Source organism: Schistocerca gregaria, chromosome 7 (genome assembly GCF_023897955.1).
Source record: "Schistocerca gregaria isolate iqSchGreg1 chromosome 7, iqSchGreg1.2, whole genome shotgun sequence".
NCBI lineage: Eukaryota > Metazoa > Arthropoda > Insecta > Orthoptera > Acrididae > Schistocerca > Schistocerca gregaria.
In genome coordinates, this window is record NC_064926.1 from 394,855,079 (window position 1) to 394,867,597 (window position 12,519).

The window sequence follows — 12,519 nt, forward strand, 5'->3', positions numbered from 1 at the left end:
ACCTGGCAATAATTACCCTACGACTTTTCATAGAAGATAGGTTAAAGAAAGAAAAACCTCCATATATAGCATTTGTGGACCTACAGGAAGCTTTTGATCATGTTTACTTGAATACTCTCTTTCAAATTCTGAAGGTGGTAGGGATAAAATACATGGAATGAAAGGCTATTTACAATTTGTACAGAAACCATATGGCAGTTATAAGAGTTGACGGGGAAGCAGCGGTTGAGAAGGGAGTGAGACAGGGTTGTAGCTTATCAATGTCATTCAGTCTGTATAGTGAGCAAGCAGTAAAAGAAACAAAAGAAAAATGTGGAATAGGAATTAAAATCCAGGGAGAAGAAATACAAACTTTGAGGTTTGCCAATGACATTGTAATTCTGTCAGAGGCAGCAAAGGACTTGGAAGAGCAGTTAAACGGAATGGACAGTATCATGAAAGGAGGAGATAAGATGATCAACAACAAAAGCAAAATGAGGATAATGGAATGCAGTCAAATTAAATCAGGTGATGCTGAAGGAATTAAATTAGTAAATGAGACACTTAAAGTTATTTGGGGAGCAAAATAATTGATGTTGGCAAAGTAGGGAGGATATAAAATGTAGACTGACAACAGTAAGAAAAGTATTTCTGATGAAGAGGAATCTGTTAAAACTGAGTACAGATTTAAGTGCGGGGAAGTCCTTTTTGAAAATATTTCTATGGAGTGTAGTCATGTATGGAAGTGAAACATGGACAATAAACAGTTTAGATAAGAAGAGAATACAAGCATTTGAAATGTGGTGTTACAGAAGAATACTGAAGATTAGGTGGATAGACCATGTAACTACTGAGTAGGTACTGAACAGAATCGGGGAAAAGAGAAATTTGTGGTACAACCTGACTAAAAGAAGAGATCAGTTGGTAGGACACATTCTGAGGCATCAAGAGATCACCGATTTAGTACTGGAGAGAAATGTGGGGAGTAAAAATCATAGAAGGAGACCAAGAGATGAACACAGTAAGCAGATTTAGAGAAATGTAGGTTGCAGTAGATACTCAGAGATAAAGAGCCTTGAACAAGATATAGTAATATGGAGAGCTGCATCAAACCAATCTTTGGACTCAAGATCAAAACTACAACAACAACAGTTAAAACATGATTCAAAATCCCTAACTGGCAACTGGAACTACGATTCATCCAAGAACACAAGACTGACACTGCAGGTACAGGTTATCTAAGTTTTATCACTGAGAAAATTGTAATTTTTTTGTGTAGTGATGCATTAAGTACTAAACTTGGATATATACTCTTTGACCCATCAAGCCCATTTTGACTCTATAACAAATATCCGATTTGACAGAGTGAAAATATTTTGACCAGTATTCAATTAATTTTGTGAGATACAAGTGCATTTTTATTACTTTCTTCGTGACGACTGACTACAAAGATCTTTATTACATACTTGCAGTTTCATCCACATTTTTAAGGTGAGCATTTCTTTGGTATAAAGTCATTATGGAATTCTGTAAACTGGCTTTATCTGAATTATTACAAATAGCTTCTCTTGTACTGTACATTCAGTAGCAGCCTTCTTCTGTGGTGAAAGCTTTCCTACATTTACATCTATGTCTAAATCTATTCTCTGTGAACCATTGAAATGCATAGCTGTGGGCATGTCTCACTGTACCAATTGTTAGGGCTTTTTCCCATTCCATTCACATAATGAATTGTGGGAAGAGTGACTGCTTAAATGCATCTTTGCATACTATAATTAATCCAATCTTGTCTTCATGATCCCCATTGTAAAAATACATAGGGGCTCATAATATGTTCCTAGATCTGTCATTTCAAGTTGGTTCTAGAAACTTTCTGAGTAGGTTTTCAGGGGGTAGTTTGCATCTGTTTTCAAGTGTCCGCCAGTTTATTTCTTTCAGCATCTCATGATACCCTCTGATGCGTTGAACAACCCTGTGACTATTCGTGCTGCCCTTCTTTGCAACCCCTTAGTCCAGTCCGTTATTACAAAATTATATATTGTATAGAGTATCTTCAAACTGAAAATATTTTTGTTGTTATTACAAAATTATTTTCATTGAAGATACTCTATACACACATCTAGATGGCTTGGCAATAGAGTCTCCCCTCGGTCCTCTTCTAGCTGAAAGTTTTGTGGACCATTTTGAAAATCAGTTCCTAAAATTAAATTCTTAGTGATAATATCAAATATTGGTAGATGATGTACTCTGTCTGTGGACTGGTACCAACTGACATCTGAACACATTCCTAGAACACCTAAACTCACAACACAAAGACATACAGTTCCCATGGAGAGTGGTGAAAAATCCATCAACTTCATAGGCCTCAATGTAAAAATACACACAGTTTCAAAATTTACAAAAAAAAAAAAAAAAAAAAAAAAAAAACACAACCACAGACACTGTAATATGCTCTTGTCCACAAAACCTAATAGCACGCAAACATGCTGCCTTCTATTTCACGATGTCTTACGTGCGTACCATGGTTAAAACACAATTTAAAAATAGAATAGATACCGTTCAATGTATTGTATCTAACAATGGCTGTAACCATCAGTTAACTGACAACATTCTACATAAGAAACAAAGAAGAAAGCTACACAATAAATAAGACCATAAGGATGGCTGTAGGCATTTCATTTTCTTACAATAGTGAACAGCCATGGTCCCCAAGACCAGGATGGATATACAAAAAGAAGAAAAATGCTGCCCTATGTGAATGCCAACTTGCAGTAACAGTCATATTTAAAACCAACTGGTGTACTATCTCCTATTTAGGAAAGCTTTCCAACAAATTAACCAAACTCTTAAAACTTGTAAAACTTCATGTTATGTAAGAGGCACTACAGCTCACATCTTATTCAACAGCAAGGGCAAAGCAGATTTATTAAGTAACAGTGGTCTTTATAAAATCACTTGCAATGATTTCAACAAACTGTATATTGGCTAAACAGGCAAGGCTATAGAAACTAGGCTGATCGAACATGAATGCAGCTGAAGATTACAAAAGTCAGTCTCTACACTTACCAAACATATACTGAAGGCTTGATACAGATACCAGTCCACACATAAGTGCTACATATAGCCAAAAAAGGAAGAAATCCAACTCTGTTAGAACCACTTGACATAAACAAACATTTAGTTTAAAATCCCTAGTTGGTTCTAAATGATCAGTTACAGCGGAGAATACCCCCATTTTCAAGCTTCACGTGATGCACATACTTCTACGCAAAATTAAAACACAATAGAATTCCATATTCCTTACCTTTAATATCGAATGAATGAATGAATGAAACGACTAAGTGAAAATGAATGAATGAAAATATCCTATGCTGTCCCATTGAGGGCAAAGGCCTCCAACAAGTAGGGGTGGCTGCTTTTAAAGACTCAACGCAGTGGGCTAGTCCGAATAAGATGGTACCGCACTTAATACACACTACACATTGAATTACACTTGATCAATTAGTTGTAGTTCTAGTTGTTTCCACTCCTTTCTGTTTCTGGCTACACTGGTCCACTGTCTTCCTGCTTGTTTTCTGAATAAGTCCAACCATTTGCGTCTTAGTCTTCCTAAGAGTCTCTCACCATTGCAGGGGTCCATGTGGTAGCTCGTGCCATCCATCTGTCATCTTGCAGCCTCACCACATGGCCGCCCCATTTCCATTTGGTCTTAGTAGTCTGTTGCACCACGTCTATTGTTGCTGACATTTTGTGTATTGAGGTGTTTGATATACTGCCTTTCAGAGAAATGCATTTTCCTTTGGCATACCTGTATAGTGTTTCTCTCTTTGGCTTTGAGAGCCCATGTCTGACATCCAGGTAATAACACTGGAAAAATGCAACTTTTGAGTGCCTCATTTTGAGCTTAATGTTCAGATTTCTGTCTAGCTTTCCAAGCTAAGGAAACTCTTCATTTTATTTCTTTTTCCATTTTGTTGTTAAAGGAAATTATTTGGCCTAGGTATGTGTATTGTGATGCATACATTAGTTCCATTCCTTCAAGGTATATTGGGGTTTCTAATCCATTTGTCATTACTCACATTTTAGATTTGTTCATTATGAGTAATGCCATCTTGCTTTGTGTGTTAAGCTCCTGGAGCATTGATTGCAGTTCCACTGCAGTTTTGGCAAAGAGGACTATGTCGTCAGCAAACCTCAAATTTGTTAGTCTCTTGCTGTTGAGGCATATTCAGTCTTTCTTATTCCATTTTAGTTTCCTGAATATGTCCTCCAGCATGCAGGTAAATAGTTTTGGGAAGATTGGATCCCCTTGTCTAACTCCTCTTTCCACGCGGAAAGGTTCACCTGTCTTTTCAGTTTCAGCTCTAGCGAAGCTGTAGTTTTGAATTTTTCTTAGTAATTTGATGTATTTTGCTTCTACTCCTTGGTTTCTTAGTGCTTGAAGTATGTTTGGGTGTTCGACAGTATCAAATGCTTTGCTGTAATCAACATTACAACAGTATACCTTGTAATAATGTAATATTCTGTATTTCAATCATGTACTGTGTTTAATATTGTCTATTGCATTAACTGTAATTTACAATTTAAAAAATGTTTGTTGCTCAACATGAGTGAGCAGTGCTAAGTTAGACAGTTGTCAACCAATGTCACAACTCCCATGAGTCCCAAACTATATCATCATAACCATATAACTTGCAATACTGTAATGCTGTGTATTTTAATTATTTATTGTGTTTAATATTGTCCACAGTGTAAAAAGTAATTTAAAAAAATTAAATTGGATCGTGAAGGAAAGCAAAGAGCACCTACTTCAGTATATTTAGTGTTGCAGTTCTGAGGACTACAGCCAACGACAGCATAACCCGGTATTGCTTGCACCACACACACTTTTCACTTGCGAATCATTCATTACACAAAAGTAACAAAACAAAAATGACATCACTCAAGAAATCACACAGACTCCTACATACAAATATGTGTGTGAAATGCTTCTCTCTGATGTCAAGTGCATAATGGCAGAAATGTGTTTGCTTCTTTGCAGCATTTACTGCATATCCCTGGAATTATGGGAAAGTACCCCCAACCCTTGGTTGGGGAGACTTACTAGAAGGGATGAGAAAGAAAGACTGTCAGGGACTTCACCTGATGAGATTTGAAAACCTGAGAGCTTAAAGTTGGAATGAAGGGTAATAAGAAAGACAGAGATTACTGGGAACGAGCATTACAACATGTCCTTCGTTCTCACCATCCATCTGGCCTTAAATTTACATTAATTTCTTCAGTTTCAGCATTTTTTTTCAGTGATAATTCCTTTCTTTGCTCCCTTCTAGTTGTCTACACCTTGTATTTTTGGTTGGTTGGTTTGTGGTATTAAAGGGACCAGACTGCTACAGTCATCAGTCCTTTGTATTTCTTTGTCCCCCCACCTCACATGTCTACCATGTATAATGCGCTTAGGTTTCCGTTCTTGTTAACTCTTGCATGATATTTTGTCAGTAATATCTGTTTTGCTAATTACCCTATCTTCCAACTATAAGCTCTCAGATTTTCAATTTACCTCCATGGTAAATTTATTGATCCCTGTATAAAATTTACCATGGAGGTTGAACGTGATAGGATGCTTCCATTTTTGGACACTATGGTATACAAAAGAACAGATGGTAATTTGGGACACAGTGTTCACAGAAAGCTGACGTACACACATCGGTATCTGCATTCTAAGAGTTGTCATCCACGACACCAATGTAGTGGCATCCTTAAGACTTTGGTACTCAGAGCATTTGTCATTTCCGATGTGGACAGTTTAACCCAAGAAATGTGCATTTTATGGATGTTTTTAAGGAAAATGGATACTCTGAGAAGCGGATCCATCGGGCTACGGAGTTTGGACCATCACCGAAAGTGCATGAAGAGGAACATAGATCAGTTGTCTTTATTCCTTATGTTGGGGGCATATCATTTAAAACTGAAAGAATTTTAACATTAAGAGTGTATTCCATCGACCTTACAAGATTAGGGCCCTGCCATCTAATGAGGCTATAACAGCCTAAAAAGTCAACAGTGTCAGAACACTGCTTAAATGAGGGACACGGTATGAAATTTGACAAAACTGTGTTAATTACCAACACTTCCGGTTTTTGAAACAGTGTCTATAAACAGGCAATTGAAATTAGGTTGGTGGATAATTTAATTAATAGAGACAATGGGTTTCCTCACAGTGGGACATGGAATCCTGTACTATCCCATATCAAAACAGAACATTCTTTGGTGTGGCCACTCCAAGTGTTCAAAAATGATCCCTGAGTGCGATACATCATTGCCGCTGGCGTTCTACTAAGGGCAGTGCACCTACCCAGTCTTGGAGGGCAGCAACCATGATAGGCAGTGCATGCGTCATGTACGGTATGGTGGCCTCTATAGGACGTCGATTTGCAGCCTGGTGTCAGTTCTCAATGGGACTCATCAGCAGTAGCAACATTCTCCTGAGGATGGTGAATAGTTGGATCACCGAAATATTGAATCGGGTTGATTTTAGCATCAGGCTGCAAACCTGAAGAGACTTTCAAAACTAAAGAAAATATTTTGAGAATTAGACAAATAGCTTCTACAGATTTTTTAAAATTCATCTTTAGTAGTAGAAAATTTCGAAGTTGCAACTATGAGCTTCATACTGAGATTATCAGTATCCACATAGATTGATTTTCTGAGAAATAATGTTTAACAAAAGCCTTTGGCCAAGGTCTAAACTGGCTTATTGAGGTGTGGTCAAAAAGTATATGGAATGTTTGTTTTTCTCAAAGAATCTTTATTTATTTGTCAGCATCAACTTTGCCCTGAAAGTAATCCCCCACAGATATAATACACTTGTGTCAGCACTTTCTCCAACCTTGCAAGTATTTCTAGAACTCACTTTTAATTGTGGTGTTCAGCTGCTTCAGTGATTCTGTTTTTATCTTATCACTGGTGGCAAAACAACATCCTTTCATGGTTCTCTTCAGTCTCGGGAATAGAAAGAAGTCACAGGGGCCATGTCTGGTGAATACAGTAGATGAGGCAACATAACAAGTAGTTTTTTGCCAAAAAATCATGAACAAGCTTTGAGGTGTGAGCAGGAGCATTGTCGTGATGCAATTTCCATGAGTAGTTTTGCCACTATTCTGGTCATTTTCTTCAGATTTCTTCATGCAAATGGCACATAACTTCAAAGTAGTATTCCTTATTGAGCATATGAGCATAAGGCAGGAACTCATGATGCACTAGTCCATTATAATCGAAGAAAACAGTGAGAAACACCTTACATGTGATGAAACTTGTCGAAATTTTCCTGGGCTTGGGTCTTCAGGCAGTTTCCGTTGCGAAAATGGGGCCTTGGTTTTGATGTCACACCCTTATACCCATGCTTCATCACCTATTATAATCTTCTTTAGAAGTTCTGGATCAGTGTCAACCTAATTCAGCAATTCCTGAGTGATGTCATTTTTGGTCAAAATTCAACAAGTTTGGACCAGAGTTTAGCACTACAAATTTCATTACCAAGTCATCCAAAAGAATGGTCTGGCATGAGCCAGAGGATATGCTGACATCATCAGCAACCTCTCTGATGGTTATTCAGTGATTTTCGAGAAAAATTTTCCTTATTTCTTTCATATCGTCATCAGTAATTGATGTGTTAGGGCGTAAAAGTCCGCTGCTCGTGGTCTTGCGGTAGTGTTCTCGCTTCCCGAGCACAGGGTCCCGGGTTCGATTCCCGGCGGGGTCAGGGATTTTTCCTGCCTCGAGATGACTGGGTGTTGTTGTGTCGTCTTCATCATCATCATTCATCCCCATTACGGTCAGAGGAAGGCAATGGCAAACCACCTCCACTAGGACCTTCCCTAGTATGGCGGTGTGTGTCTCCCGCATCGTGCCCCTATGCCCCATCACGGACTATGGGACTTCATCATCATCATCATCAGGGTGTAAAAGACAGTCATTGTCTTCAATGTCTTCTCAGTCCTCTTTGAAATGTTTATACATTTTGTAAACTCTTGTCTTACTCGTAGTAGATTTACCACAAGGTACAGTCAACATATCAAATGCAGCCCTCCACATATTCCATTTTTCAAGCAAAATTTAATGCGGATTCTTTGATAAATTTTTTTCAAAAGTAAATGTTTGCCATGCACTCAAAAACACAAGTAACCTTTTCGAATGTCAACAATAAACTAAATATTCAAAACAACTGAAAATGCATATATGGGCCAGAAACATGTGTACCAACAAGATAAAACATATTCTGATAATTGGATGTATAACGCTGATGAAATTAAAAAATTCTTGTTACTTTTTGATCACACCGCATACTTGTATGAGGTTATTCAGATACAATATTTTCGTTGTGTGTGCTAAGAGTAATCAAAATCAACTTGAGTGCTAAATCTGAACATTAAGCATTAAGATTACTGACATAACCAATGTACAGGGGAGCAGTCAAAGTGATACGAGACAGATGGCAAAAAAGGAAGTAGTTTTTTATTATTTCCAGAGAAATCACCATAAATGGTAATATATTTATCCCACTGAGACAAGAGGGTCAAAGCCCTCATAGAAAAATGTTTGTTATTGGTTATGGAACTTTGATCATACCCACACATTCACTCATTTGCCCAAAGCAAATCAATGGCCACAAATATCTTTCTTCAGGGCTCCATAAGTATGGAAATAATATGGGGAGAGACTGAGCCTATGCAGATGGTGTGTAAGGGCTTCCCAACAAAACTTCTGCAACATAGTGGAAACAACTTTCACTTGACCCCTGGACAACATTTCCTCAAACCTCTTCAGGAAAATAAAGTAAACATATTTAATAAATACTTCCTGGAAGTAGCTCCGCAGATACGCATAGACAGTTCAAGAGATAAAGTAATAGAACATACATGAAAATAAATACATACAGCCAAATCCATTCAATCCATTCCCCACCAAAGAAATTAAGAGCATATTTAACTGTTTCAATAGCATAAAACATCAAGCCTTGATAATTTCTCAAGCAAATTACTAAAAATGTTCTTTGTAATGCAATAAATTCAGTGACATATACAGTAAATCACTGACATGGGATATATGTCTGAACAAGCTGAAATATGCTACTGTCCTATTCCTTTACAGGAAAGATAGTAAGACAGACAATAACAATTACCAACCAGTTTCACAGATTACCTGCTTGTTAAAGATTATTATGGCAAGAACAGTAACGCAACTCTCCCAAAGTGAAATACTTCTTCTCAGTTTGAATTCTAAGTTTTCGACACAAATGCCATTTGTCAATTAATTATATCAGGTTCTACATAATTTAAATGAGAAAGTATTACTATCTGGTATTTTCTGTGACTTGACGAAAACATTTGATTGTGCAGTTTATAATATTCTCTTTGAGTCTGGAGTAACAAAGCACTGTAACATACCTTTTTACTTAAAGAAATTGACAAACTGTCCACCTTCCCTTACTACACTACCACAGATACTTAATTTTACATTTGCTGAACAGAATCTTCCTTCAACATAAAAACCATACTCCCACAGTAACCATTAATTCCATTGTTTTTGTTGTCTTCAGTCCTGAGACTGGTTTGATGCAACTCTCCATGCTACTCTATCCTGTGCAAACTTCTTCATCTCCCAGTACCTACTGCAACCTACATCCTTCTGAATCTGCTTAGTGTATTCATCTCTTGGTCTCCCTCTATGATTATTACCCTCCACGCTGCCCTCCAATGCTAAATTTGTGATCCCTTGATGCCTCAAAACATGTCCTACCAACCGATCCCTTCTTCTAGTGCCACAAACTTCTCTTCTCCCCAATTATTATATTCTTCTTGAAGTCTGAGGGTATTTCGCCTGTCTCATACATCTTGCTCACCAGCTGGTAGAGTTTTGTCATGACTGGCTCTCTCAAGGCCGTCAGTAGTTCTAATGGAATGTTGTCTACTCCAGGGCCTTGTTTCAACTCAGGTCTTTCAGTGCTCTGTCAAACTCTTCACGCAGTATCGTATCTCCGATTTCATCTTCATCTACATCCTCTTCCATTTCCATAGTATTGTCCTCAAGTACATCGCCGTTGTATAAACCTTCTATATACTCCTTCCACCTTTCTGCCTTCCCTTCTTTGCTTAAAACTGGGTTGCCATCTGAGCTCTTGATATTCATACACGTGGTTCTCTTCCTGTAGGCAGTATCTATCTTACCCCTAGTGAGATAAGCTTCTACATCCTTACATTTGTCCTCTAGCCATCCCTGCTTAGCCATTTTGCACTTCCTGTCGATCTCATTTTTGAGACGTTTGTATTCCCTTTTGCCTGCTTCATTTACTGCATTTTTGTATTTTCTCCTTTCATCAATTAAATTCAATATTTCTTCTGTTACCCAAGGATTTCTAGCAACCCTCGTCTTTTTACCTAGTTTATCCTCTGCTGCCTTCCCTACTTCATCCCTCAGAGCTACCCATTCTTCTTCTACTGTGTTTCTTTCCCCCATTCCTGTCAATTGTTCCCTTATGCTCTCCTTGAAACTCTGTACAACCTCTGGTTCTTTCAGCTTATCCAGATCCCATGTCCTTAAATTCCCATCTCTTTGCAGTTTCTTCAGTTTTAACCTACAGGTCATAACCAATAGATTGTCATCAGAGACCACATTAATTCCATAGCTAAGCCAAACTCAGTTAAAATTATTAATACAGAGGAATTCAGAAATCTGAAGTTGGTCTGGAACACAACGGCATTTATCTATTTCACGGCTATGGCAAAATTACGCAGCATCCTCTCTGTAAATGCAACTTCTGCTTTTTGTTTGTTTTATCTTCTTATCTAGTTCTGACATTCAGATTTCCATATGATTCACTTTTTACTTTAAATTTCAAAATTTTTCTTCTTTATGTCCTGCAATACTCCTTTCAGCATTTTATCGATTTGATCCATTTTCAATTTGTGAACTCACTTTGTTATTTGCTGTCCTCATTCCTGCTTTCACTATAAAAATGACCAGTCTTCACCAATCATCCTAACATCCATCAGGCCAATCTCTGACTTTATATGAAGGGCAGTTCACACACAATCATTTCTCTTTCCTATACAACATTTCAAATAATTTCTTCAGTACTTTCATCGCTTTTAACTAAATGACACAGTAACTCCCCTTCCCATACCTCCTCCCTCCACCCCTTCTCCCCCCTCACCCTTCTCCTCCATGTATAGTTGCCAGCCCTCACCAAAAGTGTTCCTTGTAAATAATTTTCTATTTCCTTTCTCTCTGTCCGGTCCCTCCATTATCTTGATAATCATTTGAAACATAATTTTTTTTCTCAGCTTATTTATTTTATTTTATTTGTCAGACTTTTTAATTTTAATGCATTCTGGTGAGAAGTTCTCATGGTTGACTTGTTACATGACTGCAACATGCTCTCTTGCATGACTGAATTTGAGTCTGGTCTGTTACAATCTGCTGATGCTAGTGACTTGAACAAAGAAACATCAAGCTAAAAAAAGTTGAAGCTGAATCTGCTTTCCCATTTGTGTGTGTGTGTGTGTGTGTGTGTAACATTTTGCACAATGCAATAACTTGAAAATACTTTTGCTTGCAAAGATCTGAAAGTTAACAAAATGTACCTGATAAAACAACCTTTCCTTTGGTTAATATTTGTGACAGAAACATTACATAAATCTGGACTCCTGTTTACCAGCATGTAATAGAGATAACCAAATATAGGGGGATGCTACCAACACCAGGCTGTTGGTTCAATACAAAGACACAGCAAAGCAAACAAACTGATAATGATTTATAGTCTGAACAATCAGCAAAAATGATTAGAAATAGAACAAAAGTTTTTTGAAATGGAGCAGCATCTGAGATTTCATATAAAAATTAGGTGAAATTGAATTCAATCCCTGTCTGGTCATCCTATTTTAGCCTTTTCATTATTTCTTCTTCTTTGTATTAGGAAACATTCTCTACACATTTTTGCTGCAATATTATGTGGGTGGAATTTCAAATGAAGTTACAAAATCCAGTAAAGACATATTTCCACCATTCACAGAACAAAGCCTATTTCCACATTCACTGATATGACTTTTGCATACTGCTTGTCTGACCAACTCCACACACTGAAATGTCCTTTAGAACCAGAATATGTTAGATGACTTTCAGTTGGTAGACGTCCCATTCTTGAACTATTGCATCTAAATCAATATCTTATGTCTAACAATGAAAAATAATCCATTTTTGACAATATAATGTAATTGGATGGAAAAAAATCTAATCACCATGAAGCAGAAAGAGAACACACAAATTAAAAAAAAGTTTTACGTATGCAAGATTTTGGGCCCAAGACTTCCTTATTCTGGCAGAAGAAATGAAGGGGAAGGAGGATGGGTGAAGATAAAGGACTGGAGATGTTTAGGAAAACAGGTAGAGTTCGCAACAGTCACCCAGAATCTTAGATCAAGAGAGACTTACCAGACAGGATGATAAGAAAAAGACTAATTGTTGGTCCTTTTCATACCATCCGAT

At 37.4% G+C, this 12,519-nt stretch overlaps 1 protein-coding gene across 4 annotated transcripts in view; it reads right to left on the bottom strand.

Annotated features, from left to right (window-relative positions):
• Positions 1–12,519, bottom strand: part of LOC126281255 (protein ABHD18) — a 167,928-nt gene that overhangs the window by 78,917 nt on the left and 76,492 nt on the right. The window lies entirely within an intron of this gene.